Source organism: Lactuca saligna, chromosome 8 (assembly GCF_052625555.1).
Source record: "Lactuca saligna cultivar CGN05327 chromosome 8, ASM5262555v1, whole genome shotgun sequence".
Taxonomy (NCBI): domain Eukaryota; kingdom Viridiplantae; phylum Streptophyta; class Magnoliopsida; order Asterales; family Asteraceae; genus Lactuca; species Lactuca saligna.
The window spans coordinates 125910152-125927388 of NC_136424.1; the positions used below are offsets into that span (position 1 = coordinate 125910152).

The 17237-nt window shown below is 32.8% G+C and overlaps 1 long non-coding RNA gene, 2 other non-coding genes and 1 pseudogene across 3 annotated transcripts; all 4 read left to right on the plus strand.

Annotated features, from left to right (window-relative positions):
* Positions 1-515: 515 nt before the first annotated feature.
* LOC145013756 (U6 spliceosomal RNA) lies at positions 516-618 on the plus strand. The gene has a single exon (XR_013665275.1). It is a non-coding gene; the product is annotated as a U6 spliceosomal RNA (small nuclear RNA).
* A 4057-nt stretch (positions 619-4675) lies between these two features.
* On the plus strand, positions 4676-6756 carry LOC145008576 (uncharacterized). Its single transcript, XR_013663547.1, has 2 exons — positions 4676-4962; positions 5814-6756. It is a non-coding gene; the product is annotated as an uncharacterized LOC145008576 (long non-coding RNA).
* Positions 4763-4865, plus strand: LOC145013733 (U6 spliceosomal RNA). The gene has a single exon (XR_013665253.1). It is a non-coding gene; the product is annotated as a U6 spliceosomal RNA (small nuclear RNA).
* Positions 6757-11569: 4813 nt separating the features above from the next.
* On the plus strand, positions 11570-11658 carry LOC145013402 (U6 spliceosomal RNA; annotated as a pseudogene).
* The last annotated feature ends 5579 nt before the right edge of the window (positions 11659-17237 follow it).

Consider the following 17237-nt stretch of genomic DNA (forward strand, 5'->3'; position numbering starts at 1 on the left):
TTTATCCAATAATTACTCCATTATTCACCTACAAAAATCAGTAAAACTTGGATTAAATGGTAGGTTTTTTAGGGTAACATGCCACTATTCAAATGTTGATGAATTTATAATTTTGTAAGAAGACACTGATACAAATAATGGGCGTCCAAGAAAACAAATTTCCACCAAGACTAAAATACAAAATTATCATGCTTACAAATTACAATTACTAAAAAACCAAGAAGCTTAATATGGAAGTATAGTTATCAGCCTCAAGAAAAGCAAAAATCCATCAAAATCGAAAGTATTATTCTCATGATGTTTCTGAATACAAAAACAAAAAATAGAAGAAAAAAAGAGAAAATCTCACCTTACAATCATGCTGATGAATTTGATGAAAAATCAGGTACATAAAAATAATAAATAAATAGTGAATTAGTTGATGAAATGTAACGAGATGCTATCCAACTCGTGCCACATCTACCATATGAAGAACTGTTTGTCCGTTTATACGGTGGATGTGAAGAAGAATAATCATCCCTTCCGGGACATCCGATAAAATTGGAACGATACAAAGAAGATTAGCATGGCCCCTGCGCAAGGATGACATGCACAAATCGAGAAATGGTCCAAAAATTTTCCCATCCTCTTCGCCGGAACCTTAATTTTGTCTACTGATTGCTGTTTTTTTTTTGCTCCTCTAGGTGGAACCCTAATTTTGTCTGGTGATGGACAACATACTGTCGATGTGGCAGGGATTTTTTGGTGGAGTCAAAGCTATGTGGAATATGTGTCTTTCTTTGTTATATATATGTGATTTGTTTCTACGCTCTGCACTTAAATTACAGCAGAAAGGATTTTTTTACGTTGTGGTGAGTTTTCTTATGTTCTGTTTTGATATGTGTGTGTGTGTGTTTGAATATGAACATTTGTTTACATATTTAGTTTCTCTATTCACTTGTCTCTACACATTGTACCTACAGGCTAAAAGGGCTTATGTAGAATTCAATCTATTAACTAGATCTAAGTTAAGATGATCAACTTTGTAAACTTTAAATTGTTAAAACAATCTTGTGAGGCGATTGAACTATGATTATGATTCATTTCTTTGCCAAAATAATTACAACAAATCATGATATTTTAAATGATCCCTGACCAAAAAAAGCTTGATTTTTAGCAACGTTTATTATGCTTATATCATATTTTCCTGTTTTTACCATATGCTTAGACTACTGATGTTTATATGAAAGGCCGAAAGCATCATACTTTTGGTTTATCCCAAACAAGACAAAGCAGGTTGTGTTTATAATGCATTGATTGATTGTTTGAAATGAATCAAAGATGATTATATGTATATGAAGCTTGTTATAATTGGGGTCGGCTGTTTTTTTGCTTACTAGTTCATGGTGGAGTTTTAAATAATATATATGATGTGGTAAAGTTTTTCCAAGTATTTTTCTCATTGTGGTAAAATTTCAGATTTTTGGGTCCTGATGATGTGGACCAATGTCATGAATTTAAGGTATAAAAATATAAAGCATATTCCTAACTTTCAATTAAGTTCAAACTATTCAAATTTGGTAAAATGAGTTACAAGATTAATTTCAAGGTTAAATATGTTCAAAATTATTTTCTACACATAATAACAACAAAGTTATATATTTTACACATAATGGTAACCTTACTTACATTTTACCAACAAAATGGGTAATGTACTTTATTTGTTATGTGTTGCTATTATTTGTACATAAAACTATTATGGTGTACATTGCTATTATGGGTGGAAAAATATAAATACACTTCTACTACGAGTAAAAGATAATGTAAAGAGTCACTTCTCATTTGTTGATTCATTTAAACAATTTCAACCAAAGGGTTTTAGCCTGTAATATCAGGTGTCGTCTTCCCCCTTGAGGTAGAAGGTTCAAGCCCTGTATCAGAAATAAGTGGAATTATGAACAGTTTAGGAGTATTTAGATTCATCGTTCTAAAAAAATTATAGAAAAAAATTTTCAAACTGAACTCAATCTCCGTGTTTGTAGGTTGAAAGTCAATAATCTATCATATATTTTTTTTTTCATTCTATCCTACTTTTACCATTTATTATTTACAATAGTTTTTTTTACTACCAAAACAGAAGTTTTTGACCGTTTTGGATAGTTAAAACCTACATTTTTTATTTTGAGTGTAAAAGACAACATTTATTTTACTGTTTCTGGCAATGTTTTAATTTATCTGAGTTGTATGCATTGATCTTGTGGAAATTGGAATTTGTATCTGATATTGATATGTAAAACATTGGTAATGTTTATTCATCAACATGGTTTTTACCATAAAGGAAAAAGGTACACATGCAAATAAATTTAAGAGTAACACGTGAAAACAAACTTTTAGGGTTTTATGTACATATAGTAGTACTGAAATTGCCCTTCATGTCGGGGCATACAGATGTTACCACCGCTAGTAATCGTTGTGTGGGGTAAAAGATGTTGGAACATTAATATTTGGTAAAGCAGCCAATACCATTTATTGGTATTATCTTTAAAACATTATATTATATTTAACCAAATATTCTATTACACTATATTAATTGAGTAATTTTTTTTAAGTACGATGTCTTAATAAGAATATATATATATATATATATATATATATATATATATATATATATATATATATATATATATATATATATATATATATATATATATATATATATATATATATGCAATGCTATAATGGAATAAATGAAAGTGTGATATTACAATAAACAAAAAAATAAAAAATAAAAATATGTTGATATTTTGTATGCTAAATACAAGAAATAGCAATCTAATTTTATTTATTTGTGTATTTATAACATACTTAATGTCTTTGGTATCTTCCTATGGGCACCTAAATGATATAACCGACACATGATATCATAATGTTGTTGTATATCGTTATCATCAACATAAAACACATGTCAATAGATATATACTTAAATTTAACATTGTTGTAAATATTTTTTTTGCTATTGTAATTAAACTCCTAGCTTAATTCCAAATTGTCAGGTCCGGAATATTTAATTTTTATTCTATTTTATGAAATTAATTATTTCAAATCAAGCACTTTATAAGATTATTAGGCTTATGAAAACGCCTTGTTCCTTTCCAATAGTTTCGAAAAGAAGAGGAAACCCATTCCATTCAATCTAGGCTAAACATTTTCCCGCTAAGTTCAATCAATCAAAACATGCATAATTTGATGTCCTCTGCCTTTGTGAATATAAGTTTCTTTCTAGCCTTTTATAGCAGCCAAAAAATAGCACAAAAAACATAGCATCCGTGAGCTTTTTTTTTTTTTTTTTTTTCTTCTTTTTGAGTTCTGCATAGAGGGCGTCACTAATATCTCTAAAAGGTCAACAAATAATCAATGGGCCTACAACTCAAATCACAACACAAGAACCCATTTCCAAACAGTTTCTTCGGTTTTATTGCAAACGAAAAGGATTGTAGAGCTCTTGCGTTATGAAAATGTGTTGGTGGAATGTAGTGTGTAGGTAGCATAACAATCTGGTTAAGGCTAAACGACTACAATATTAGTTTTGTGTGAATTTTGTGGTTCTTCTTACGAAAATATTATCACGCCTAATATGATATTTATGCACTTTTATTAATGGATTGATTCAAATATGTTTTGTGATCAACGTTGTTGCATGAAATATGTTTGGACTTGTTATTTAGTTTGTGAATGCTTAGGATGACTCGTTTAGTGGGACAAAATGGGATGTTTGATAGCCGGAAAATGATGAGTTTATTATGACATACGGGGATAAGATTTTACAATTTACTCATTTTATTGGATTTACAATTGCTTGAACATAACAGACGGTTTGTGCCAAGAGGGGAAGGGAAATATACCATTGGTTTTTTATCTAAATATCTAAAACATTCACCTAAGTTGTGTCATCGGATGAATATACCACCATAATACAGTATTTTGAACTAGAAATGACCCTACGATTACCAAATAATAACTTTACATGTATGCAATCCAAGAAACGATACAATAACTGAAAAAATAACAAACGATGAAGTTAACATTTTGAACAAGTTTTATTCCAATATAAACTAGTTAAGCAATGATTAGTTATTTGTTAATCAAATTTACTTTTTTTTGTTATAATATTATTTGTATTTATGAATTTTGTTAAGATATTAATCAAATTTAATTTTTTAAAATTCAATGGATTAGCAATTTAGAGTACTCGTTTAATCCCTGTCTAACCAGTTAATCATTTAATCCCAACCTACCTAATAGCTAACATCGAATATTTTTTACGATTAACCGGTTAAGACAATATTAGGAATTTGATTTGATATTGGGTGTTTTGATTATTTATATTTGAAAATCATTGTATTTCAAGTTGGTATCAGATATGTATTTAAGTAGATTAAATGCTTGCGTCACGAGATCAACAGGGTCAAAATGGAAGAAAAGGAATAAATCGTACCTTACAATCTTGCTGAGGAATATGATGAAAATTTACACAGTAATAATAATAATAATATATAAATAATAAAAATAATAATAATATATGTAAATGCCAACATTTTACACAGTAATAATAATAATAATATATAAATAAATAAACAGTGAGTTGTAAATAATAATAATAATAATAACAAATAGACTGTAAATTAATTCATGTGATGTAACTTGCTGCTATCAAACTCGACCCACATCGACCAGATGAAGGACTGTTTTTCCGGTTATATAGCGGAGGTGAGGAAGAACAGTCGTCCCTTCGGGGACATCCGATAAAATTGGAACGATACAGAGAAGATTAGCATGGCCCCTGCGCAAGGATGACACGCACAAATCGAGAAATGGTCCAAATTTTTTTTTTGCTCTTCATCGCCGGAACCCTAATTTTCTTTCGGAGTCGACATCATGCAACGGGGAATTTTGGGGGAGTTGCCATCGGCGGATTTTCATAAGGTATTTGTCAAATCCTCCGTCTTCAAAGCTATTTGGAATCTGTGTCTTTCTTCGTTATATATGTGATTTGTTTCTACGCTCTGCACTTAAATTAGGGCATTTTCCAAATGCTTTATCAGCTAGATTGTTAGTTAAGATTCCCAACTATGTGATTCTCAGAATCGGCAAAATTCGTTACAGCAGAAAGTATTTTTGCCATTGTGCGTGTGTGTTTGAATATGAACAGCTGTTTACATCTTTAGTTTCTCTGTTCATCTGTCTCTACACATTGTACCTAAAAGGGCTTATAAATGCATTGATTGTTTGAAATGAACATAATGCATCTAAATGTTTAATGGTTGCTATTGATTATATGTATATAAACCTTGTTATAACTAGGGTCATGTGTTGTTTTTTGCTCTACCAGTTCATTGTTGAGTTTTAACTTTCAATTTAATTCAAAATGTTCAAATTTGTTCAAATCTTTTGACATTTCGTTGAGTTTTTTTTTTTTTTTTTTTTTTTCCTATTGCAATATTATAGTTTTTTATGGGTTAGGAATTATAAGTACATTGATATTCATGTATAAAGATGTGTAACTACTTTGTTATTATCAATAAAAAAATGTAAGTAGGTTTCTATTATGGGTGGAGAACCCTCGGCCTTAAAAAGGACATAGTTTTATGCATTTATGTTATGGCATTTGGATATGATATGATATGATGTGAATAGACATGGGTGATGTTTATCCATCAATATGGTTTTTACCACAAACGAAAAAGGGACACATGCAAATAAACTTTAAGAGTGACACGTGTAAACAAACTTTTAAGGTTTTATGTACCTTAGTACTGAAAGTGCCCTTCATGTAGGGGGATACAGATGTTACGACTTTACTCTTTGATTGCTAGTGATGTGGGGTAGGATGTTGCAACATTAATATTTGGTAAAGCAACCGTCTTCAATTCAATAGCATTTATTGGTATGATTTTCAATTTTCAATACATTATATTGTGTTCTATTCTATTACAGTGTCTTAATAAGGAAACATATGCATGTGTAATTGTCGTAAGGAAATAAAGGAAAGTGTTATACAATAATAAACAGAATGAACGAAAGTGTTATACAATAATAAACTGAATGTTGTACGTACACAATATTGATGCAATTTTTTTCCTTATAATTAAACTCCTAGTTTAAGACCAAATTACCATGTCCAAAATACATATTTCATTTTATTCTGTTTTATGGAATTAATTATTTCAAGTCAAGCACTTTATAGGGTTATTGAGCCTATGAAAAAGCTTTGTTCGTTTCCAATAGCTTCCAAAATATAGATTTAATTTCTGTAAAGTTTATTTGCTAAATAATTAAATACTACACTAACTCGGCGCATATCATCATCTTGATGGAAACAGTCCATTTTTTTTTTCAAATGACGAAAGATTTCATTAGAGAAAATGAAATTTCCAACAAATAATTAATGGGCTTACAACCCAAATCACACTATTAAGGAATAAATTTTCATAGATTTCTTTTGTTTGCTTGCAAACGGGAAAAATTGTAGAGCTAATCGAAACTCCTCTTCGTGCAAGATGAAGAGCTAAAATGGAATTCATAGTTGAACCAAATTGGTTACTTAAGATGTATTTCAAGAGTTGTTGTCTTATGAAAACTTGTTAGTGGAATGTAAGGAGTGGGTATCATAACAGGCTTGGTTAGGCTAAAACAACTTTGAGTTTAGTTTTGTTTGAATTTTGTGGTTGTTTGTTCAAAAATATCTATCATGCAAAATATGATGTTTATGTGCTTTTATTTATTGATTGATTCAAATATGTTGTGCAATAAATGTTGTTAGCATGAAACTTTTTTGGACTTTTTTTTTATCTACTTTGTGAATGTTTTGGATGACTCGTTTAGTGGGAGCAAAAGGGGTGTTTGATAGTTGGAACATGTCAAACGTATAATGATCAACAAAGATATGATTTGTGATCTTACTCATTTTTTGGCTATATAAATGTTTGATCATAACGGATGAGTTGTGCCAATAGAGATGAGAAATAGATCATTGTTTCTTTTTCTATATCTAAAACATTCCCCTAAATTATGTTATAGGGTGAATTTATTCATATAATACTTTGAATTAGAAATGCATGATAAAATAGTTTGCAGACGTCTACATGTATGAAAACTTTGAGCTCACTAGGCCCAATGCGTACCCAAATAGAACTTTAAAAGTGCGCAATTCAGGAAACGGTATATCAAAGTGGTAGGAGAAAAGGCAATAAGAGGGCTTAATCCTAAAGACGACGAAAGAGTTTCAAAAAGATGTAACTCTCCAAAGATTTTTGTTTTTTTCTTATTTTCTTATTGTTGTTATAGTTAAAACAATAAAAGATATTTGATTTGATCTTGGGAGATATTGGAACTGGTTGTAATTATCTATTGTGTTTTGAAATTTAGGGTGTTTCAAGATGGTATATGAGACGTGTTGAAGTAGATTAGGTGTTAACATAAACACCTAAGCTTAGAAGAGAGTAGTGAGGTAATCCATAAGCTAATCTAGACGACATCTTGCTTGTAGTTACTACTAACCGTGGTAAAGGAATCATGATAAGCGAGGTTTCAACATAGGGAACTAGTAGACTACTCCCTCCTAAGAAGTATTATGTTGAGGTGATAATTTATAATTCTGATTGCGACCTTAAACCATTGACTTCCCCCATCTTTCCGAACAAGATATAAAACATGTCCTCTATGAGTCGCCATACTCTAGTCGTAGTTAGAACCCAACTACCCCAAAGTCATGAGATTTTGAGGAGGTCCCCATGAAGCGGGAGTATGAAACTTTTTATATGACGTACGTGGAGTACACCTAGACAAGTTCATGGCTCTACTCGAAAAATATATACAAAAAGACATGTAACATGCAAGAAGTGAAATTGATAGCCTAAATAGGCTGATCAAAGAAATAGATGAGGATAAATCAAGGCTCATACGAAATAATATGAAGTGGTTCAAGAATGACGTGGAACGCAAAGAAAATATTTGAACGTTGGAAAAGGAGTACATGAGTTGAAGAAGTCCACCCGTTGTGGGGAGGACTCATAGGTCTTGTGAAGCAAACCACTGTAGTAAACTATGGAATTAGTGATTGGGCGGTGGACATAAAACCACCACAACCTAAGGAGTTGGTCATTCAAAATGGGGTTGGTGATAGTACGACGAATAAGATTAAATATTTGAGGAAGGGAAGTGGGTTTTGAAGTATGTGGAACTCAAGATTAAGGACTTGAGTGGAACATTTATCAAATAGAATATTTGTTTCCACCATTTTGTAATTTAACTATGATAATATATGATTTTAACAAATGAATGTTACTTAATGATTTCTAAAATAAATGTTTTAATTGGTTAATTTGTTTTGGAAATGAAAAATCTCTTGGTAATTTGACTGACGTTACATGCGTTATGAAAAGTTATTATGTCAAACATTTTTCAAAATGACTTTTCCATTAATTATAAAAGCATTCAAAAAATAGTTTTGAAAAACATGTAGGGCGTGTTTGGCACGGAGCTTTTGGAAGCGTTTGGGAACTTCTAGCTTTTAGCTTTTGACAAAACGCTCTAATTTAAACAAAAAGCTTCGTTTGGCAGTACGAGCGTTTAGCTTTTAGTTTTAACAAAACGCTTCGATTCTAAAAGCTACTTCATGTAGCTTTTAACAAAACGCTCCGGAGCTTTTGAAATCAATTTCCATAATTACCCTTAAAAATATATTTATATATATTTTTTATTTTTAATAAATTGTCCTTTTATGTAATTTTATATATTTCAAAAACTTCCAGCTACTTTTACCAAACATTCATATAACAAATAAAAGCTACAGCTTCCCGCTACCAGCTACCAGTTACACGCTACCAGCTACCCGCTACCAGCTAACCGCTACCCGCTTTCAGCTAACAACTACTTTTGCCAAACACACCCGTAAAACTTGGTTTTTGAAACTCCTTTTAGATTTTCACCCATAAAATAGCATAAGAAACGAAATTTTCAGCAAAATAGTTTTTAACTTGTTGACTTATTAACTTTGTCACCACAAAAAATGAATTTAAATATTTTTTAAAAACTCATTTTACTACCACCGTAAGTTAATAAACATTTTTGTCCAAAAAACACTTTTTAAGTTCAAAAAGGAATCTCAAACACTCCTTACACAATACTCCGTATTAGTGAAAACAAATCATCAAAATTTGTCAATAAGTCGATATGTAATTATGTCTCCACTAAATCAAAATATAATTATGTACAATGTTTCCATGAAACACATAACTGCTAACCATAACTTTTTATAAATTGATTTTCAAAAGGAGCATGATACATACTATTTGTATATAATATGCTCTAAAACCATATCAAGTCGATATATTTTGGTTTATAAGCAAGTACTACCGAATCAAATAACCAACTTTGCTTAGCTTTTTACCCTATAATTACTCCATTATTCAACTACAAAATCAACTAAATTTGGATTAAATGGTAGGCTTTTTTGGTAACATACCATTCTAATGTTGATGAATTTGTCACCTTGTTAAAAAAATCGATATAAATGAGTAATAAGGGCATCTAAGAAAACAAAACTCCACCAAAAATAAATTACAAAATTATCATGCTTACAATTACAAAAAACAAACCAAGAAGCACAAAATGGAAGTATAATTATCAGCCTCAAAAAAGCAAAATCCACCAAAATCGAAAGTCATTCTCATGATGATTATGTATACATAAACTAAAACGAAATAAAAAGAATAAACCGCACCTTACAATCTTGTTGAGGAATTTGATGACAAAATTAAGTAAATGCCAACGCTTTAAATAAATAGTGGATTAGTTAATGTAATGTAGCGAGATGCTATACAACTCGTCCCACGTCGACCAGATGAAGAACTGATTTTCCGTTTATATGACGGAGGTTGGTGGTGTGAGGATTGACACACGTAATGACGCATGAAGCCATTATTATTAACGATATTATTGAAGACACATGTCTTTTCGTTGTGGAATGATTTGTAATTTATTTTATTTTGTCATTATCAATAGATTAAATGTCAAATGTCGATAAATTATTTGCCGTTATCGGTAGATTAAATGTAATATGTCGAATGTGACGTAAAGAAAGTAAGATTATAACTCTCCATAGTCTAGGGGGCTATACACCTTATGTTACATCTTACCTACTTTACGTCACATTCGACATATTACATTTAATCTACCGATAACAAAATAAAATAAATTATAAATCATTCCACAAAGAAAGGACATGTGTCTTCAATAATAATGGTTTCATGCGTCATTGCGTGCGTCAATCCTCCCGCCATCGAAATGACATGTATTTTTTGTGAATAATGTTTGCGTGTATGGATGTTAATCTTCTATAAACGGTGTTTCTTCTGTATTTTCATCACAGTGACTACAATTATGTCGTGGGACATGCATTATTTGTTTACAAAGTAGTTTCCTTAGGTCAGTCCAGTAGTTCGGCTAAGTGATGGGAAAATTTCTCGAATGGTTGCTCGAAGGTTTCAATTGCTCGGATTGCGTCGGGTGTAATTCCATTATCTTGGAGAGAATAAATAATGAATGTATTACTTGTGTAATTGATTCTGGCTTGCGATTTTTGATCCTTGCCATTGCCTATTCGTGATGATGCGAGGTAAACCCCGGCTAATGCAAAAATAAGATGGTTTTGCGTAGGTACTTCATGTGGTAGGTCATCATTTGTTGGTTTTAAGCCGTTGTTTATTCCCATGTTTGCGAAAGTGATGCTTGGAACAAGTAATTGAAAATCTTCATTAAAAATTAGGTAACTTGAATGCATCTTGATAAATAAATCTCTTTCTTGTTTGGCAAACCGTGTCTTGTACTTCTAATTACTGATTGCACGATGAGAAAAAAGATATTATAAGTTAATAATTATACCTGAATGATGTGTTGGATTGATCTTTTGATGGGTTTCTTAATTGATGATGGATTGTTTGGATTATATGGATAGTTTTGGATAGAAGGCTCTGCTATTCAGAAATAGACAATATTTCAACAGAGGAAGAACATTGAGATCAATTCAAGTCTTAAACACTCAAAAACTCTTGTTTATTCCACACGGGCAAAAGCCATATTTATAGGCTCTAAGAGAGTCGGTTACATAATTGAAACTTACACAATTGCAATTGTATGATTGCAATACGACAAACCTATAGCCCCTAGGCTATGGAGGGTTATACACATTATGTTGCTGACATATTACATTGAATCTACTGATAACGACAAATAATTTACGGACACTTGACATTTAATTTACCGATAATGACAAAATAAAATAAATTACAAATCCTTTTTACAAAATGAAATGAACAAACACATATCGATGCAGTTATCAAAGTTTTTACAGATAATCAAAGAAAAAGGTTTAGTTTTATCAAAAAAGAAATTAAAACTTTTTCAATCTACAATTGAATATCTTAGTTTATAAATTTCTATATATGTATTTAATTAATGTTTCTACTTTTTCGAGTAAACCAGATGAAGAACTGCTTTTCCGTCTATATGGCGAAGGTGAGGAAAAACAATCGTCCCTTCGGGGACATCCAATAAAATTGGAACGATACAGAGAAGATTATGGCCCATGCACGCACAAATCGAGAATTTGTCCAAAAATTTTTTGCCCTTCTTCGTCGGAACCCTAATTTCCTTTTGGAGTTCTCCAAACTGATCTACCGACAGTAGATAGTGGGTCGGTGTTCCGTTCTCCCTTTTCCTCGAATTTTCGTTAACTACGGACACAGAGGGCTCCGAATTGATCTAGTACTGCTGGAGTTTACATTGGCGGATTTTCATAAAGTATTCATCAAATCATTAGTTTTCAAAGCTATATTATATATGTGATTTGTTTCTACGCACTGAACTTAAATCAGGGCATGTTCAAAATTGTTTTATCAGCTAGATTGCTAGTTAAGATTGCCAACTCCGTGAAATTAAGGTTATATATATAATTATATATCTTCTATTCGATGCGCCTGTGTGTTTGAATATGAACAGTTCATTTGTCTCTACACATTGTACCTAATAGAGCTGATTTTCATGACAAAAAAAATATATTTTTACTTCTTAACAATGTTTATTATGCGAATTTTATGTCATATTTTTCTGCTTTACCATATGCTTAGACTACTGATGTTTATATGAAAGACTGAAAGCATCATACTTTTGGTTTATCCCGAACAAGAGTGCGCAAGTTGTGTTTATAAATCCATTGATTGATTCTTTGAAATGAATCAAGATGATTTAAATAATTGATCTCATCAAAATGCATCGAAATGTCTAATGATTGCTACTGTTTTGTTTTGTTTTGTTTTGTTTGGTTTTTTGCTATACCAGTTCATGGTGGAGTTTTAAACAATATATATGATATGTTAACTTAGTCTAAGTATTTTTCTCATTGTCATGAATTTAAGGTATAAAGCATAAAACATATTCTAACTTTCAGTTTAGTTCAAAATTTTCAAAAAAATTGGTCAAACAAGTGGCAAAATCAGTTTCAAGGTTAAATGTGCTCAAATCTGTTGACATTTCTAGGAGTTTCTTCCTATTACAACATTATACTTTAGGAAAATTAGATTTTTTTATTTTTCAAAGTATAAGGTTCTACTCATAATAGGAACATACTTACATATTTTTACACATAATAGTAATGTTACTTACATTTTACCATCAATAGAAGTAATGTACTTTATTTTATGGGTTAGGAATTGTGAAAACGTTGCTATTCATGTATATAGAAGCATTAGAGTTACTCCTGATTTTTTATTCATTTAAACAATTTCAGATTTTATTTTTTTCCAAAATAAACCCAATCTCCCTATTTGTATGTTGAAAGTCGGTTACTCTTAATGATCTGCCATGTTTTTTATTCATTGAATCCTACTTTTACCTTTTATTTACGACAGTTTTTTTACTACCAAAACATAACTTTTTAACTGTTTTGTATTGTTAAAAGCTGCATTTTTGAGATAGATTTTGCGTGTAAAAAACAGCGTTTTTATTTTATTTTATTTTTTTTACTGTTTTTGGTGTTGTGATAATTTATCTGAGTTGTATGTATTTATCTTGTGGAATTTGCACTTTATATGATAAGAATTGACACCGGTATGATTTTAAAAGCATTATAGTATTTAACCAAATCTTCTATCACAGTGTTTTAATTGGTTAGATTTTTTAAGTATGATGTCTTAATAAAAAAATATGCACTTGTAATGTCATAATGGAATAAATGATAGAAGTGTGATGGTATAATAAACAGATGAATGAAAGTATATTGATATTTTGTGTGACAAATACATAAACAAAAATCTATTTTTATTTATTTGTGTATTTATTGCATACTGAAGATCTAAGATCTTTGCTACCTTCCTATGGTCAACTGAAAGACATAAACAACATATGTTATATAGACTATTATATTTCTTGAATGTTTATCCTGTGTAATTATTGGTTATTATCGTCCCTTTCTTTGCGATAGTTTTGTTACTTCTTGTACCTATTTAAGCCCATTTGGCTGTTTAATGAAATAGATCTGATTTCCATCGTATTCTACATGGTATCAGAGCAAACTCAAAACCCTAAATAATCCTGTTCTTCTTCTTCTAGGATGATAGGATCCGATCCAAAAGACAAAAGTGGAGAAAGCTCCAGCTCCTCCATTGATCACGATTCTCCATTCTACCTTCACCCATCTGATGTTCCAAACAGATCCACGTTAATGAGGTACTCACAGATTCCAATTATGCAGACTGGTCGCAGGAGATGGAAAATTTCCTCTTTGCCAAGAATAAATTCGAATTCGTTGATGGGACTATTGAGAAGCCATTAAAGGGAGCAAAGGATTACATGTTATGAATGAGGTGTGACGCCATGGTGAAGGGATGGCTCACAACAACCATGGAAAAGAATATCCGAGACAGCGTTAAATACGCTAACACAACGTCTCAGATATGGGATGATCTGCGTGAACGATTTGGCAAAGAGAGTTCTCCTAGGGCTTATGAACTCAAACAGAAAATTGCTTCAATAAGACAAGATGGGACCTCTGTTTCCACTTATTATACAAGTCTTCGTACTCTTTGGGATGAAGTTTCATTGATTCTTCCTTTCCCCAAGTGCTCTTGTGACAAGTGCACATGCAATATTGGAAAAGAGATAAGCGAGTTCCAGGAGAAAGAACGGTTGTATCAGTTTCTCATGGGACTCGATGCGGATTTTGCAGTCATCAAAACACAGATCCTTGCAACAAAGCCCACACCATCCTTGGCCACAGTCTACCACCTGGTTGCAGAAGATGAAAGACAAAGAACTATTTCCAATGATAAGAGAGCACCAACCGAACCTGCTGCCTTCAAAGCGTTCCAAGGAAAGAGCACTAACTTCAATCCTCCAAAGGAAAGAAACTTTCAGAAAGCTTCAAGGAGAACAAAGAAAAGAAGGAAGATGAACAATGCACGTTTTGTGGTAGAAACGGGCACAAACGAGACGGATGTTTCAAACTTATCGGTTACCCTGAGTGGTGGCTAGGAAAGAAAGGGGAGAAAGCCAAGCCAAGGGCTGCTTGCACGGAGACGAAGAGCAGTCCCATACCGGAATTAACCAACGAATAGTATTAGTTGTTCATGAAGCATTTCTCCAGCAGCAACGAGTCAGTAGAACCAAAGGCAAACATGGAAGGTAAAGGAGGTAATGATGACTGGATTATTGACTCCGGATGCACTGAACACATAACACATCTTTTTGATATACTTGAAAATAAAGAAATTACTCCTTTTGAGAAACCTGTTACCATACCTAATGGTAAGTCCGTTCCTGTTAGAGGAAAAGGAAATTGTACTCTCACAGAAGAAGTTAAGCTGGATGGAGTCTTGTGTGTACCAGATTTTAAATGCAACCTCCTTTCGGTGAGCCGAATAACTAACGATCTGCAGTGTGCTATAACCTTTTTTCCCAATTTCTGTGTCATGCAGGGACTCCGTATGAAGAACTTGATTGGAGCGGGTAAACGTGAAGGGGGGTTGTATCGTATGAGCATGGTCAAGGAAAGAAAAGCAATGCTGACGTTTAGCGACATCTGGCACAAAAGGTTGGGTCATGCTTTGAAGGGAAAGCTCTCAAAGATTGATTTTATTAAAGGCAGTCTAGTTGTTTCTAGTAGTATAGTTTGTGATTCTTGAGCAAAGGCAAAATTAGCCAGGACACCTTTTCCCATTAGCATCAATAAAACGACTTCAAATTTTGATCTTGTTCATTGTGACATTTGGGGTGGGTATCGAATACCCTCATATACAAAAGCAAATTACTTTCTTACAATAGTTGATGATTGTAGTAGAGCTGTGTGGGTGTTTCTAATTAAACATAAAAATGATGCAAGTAGATGCCTCATTGATTTTCACAAGATGGTAAAGGTCCAATTTGGAAAATCCATCAAGAAGATTAGATGTGATAATGGTGGAGAATTCACTTCCAACTCCATGCATCGATTCTACAGCCAAGAAGGAATTCTCCTCGAGACAACTTGCCCCCACACTCCACAACAAAACGGAGTCGTGGAAAGAAAACATCGGCACCTCCTTGAGACGGCCCGTGCAATCCGTTTTGAGGCTAACATACCTAAAAGGTTTTGGGGTGAGTGTATTCTTACCGCTGCATATATAATAAATCGCCTTCCATCGAAGGTCATTAAAAACAAAACACCCTATGAGCTTATCTGGAATCAAAAACCACAATATGACCACATGAGGGTTTTTGGTTGTTTGGTGTATTACAAGAACATGAACACAAAGGGTGACAAGATTGAAGAGTAGGGCAAACCTGGAATATTTTTAGGATACCCTCAAGGTGTCAAAGGCTACAAGGTGTATGATGTCAGAGACAAAAGTATTGTGATTAGTAGAGATGTTTTGTTTAATGAAAGTGTTTTTCCTTTAAAGGGAATCAATGCCCAAACAGATGACGATGATGAGCAACCGGTGAAGTATGGATATGATAGTCTGAACATGCACCAGTCCTTACATGAGCCCACAAAGCCAGAAAATAAAGTTGAATCTGAAGACAAACTTGAGGTTATTTCCTTTGAACAGGACCATGACAATCAAGCAAGAAACACAACCCAATCCAACCATGAGGACGATACCGGTCCAGTTGAAATGATGGACCATGCAGATGAGGCTGGGACAGAAACTCAACTAGGCCAACAATACTTTGGAACAACGTGGTCATGATATAGAAGATGATGTTCGAATCAGGAGTACTCGAGTGAAAACTCAACCACAGAAATTTAAGGATTATTTGGTGAAGCTTCCCCCTTCCGTCGTACACCATCAACCCGCTCCAGATTAGGGATCCTCTACGGTACACCCAATCTCTAATTATATTTCTTATAAAGGTTTTTCTAATTCACATGAAGCTTACATGTCAGCCATTATTTCAAATAATGAGCCAAAAACTTTTAAGCAAGCTTCACAGGACCCACGATGGCAAGAAACAATGAAAAATGAGGTACAAGCCCTTGAACAGAATGGTACTTGGTTCTTAACTAACTTACCTCCAGGAAAGCGAGTTATTGACTCGAAGTGGGTTTACAAGATTAAATATAAACCTAATGGAGAAGTGGAGCGATACAAGGCCTGGTTAGTTGCTAAAGGCTTCTCTCAAATGGAGGGAGTCGATTATCATGATACTTTTGCACCGGTAGCGAAGCTGGTAACAGTTCGAACCCTTCTGGCAGTCGCACTAAAGAAAAATTGGATTGTTCATCAACTCGACGTGAACAATGCCTTTTTGCATGGCGAATTGGAGGAGGAAGTGTACATGAAAATTCCACAAGGCTTTTCAAGAGAAAATGAGACGCGTGTTTGCCGCTTACGAAAATCTCTTTACGGCCTAAAGCAAGCCTCAAGAAACTGGTATCATAAACTTACCAAGTTCCTTCTAACATTGAATTTCCAACAATCAAAGGCAGACCACTCACTGTTTCTGCAAAATAAGAATGAGAACTACATGGCTATTCTTGTCTATGTGGATGACATTATTATAGTCGGCAATAATTTTGAGTTGATTCAACAAACAAAGAGACAACTAAATGAAGCCTTTAGCATCAAAGACCTAGGAAAGTTGAAATACTTTCTTGGTATAGAAGTTGCACACACTCAAGATGTTTTGGTTCTGAGTCAAAGGAAATATGTCATGGACATTCT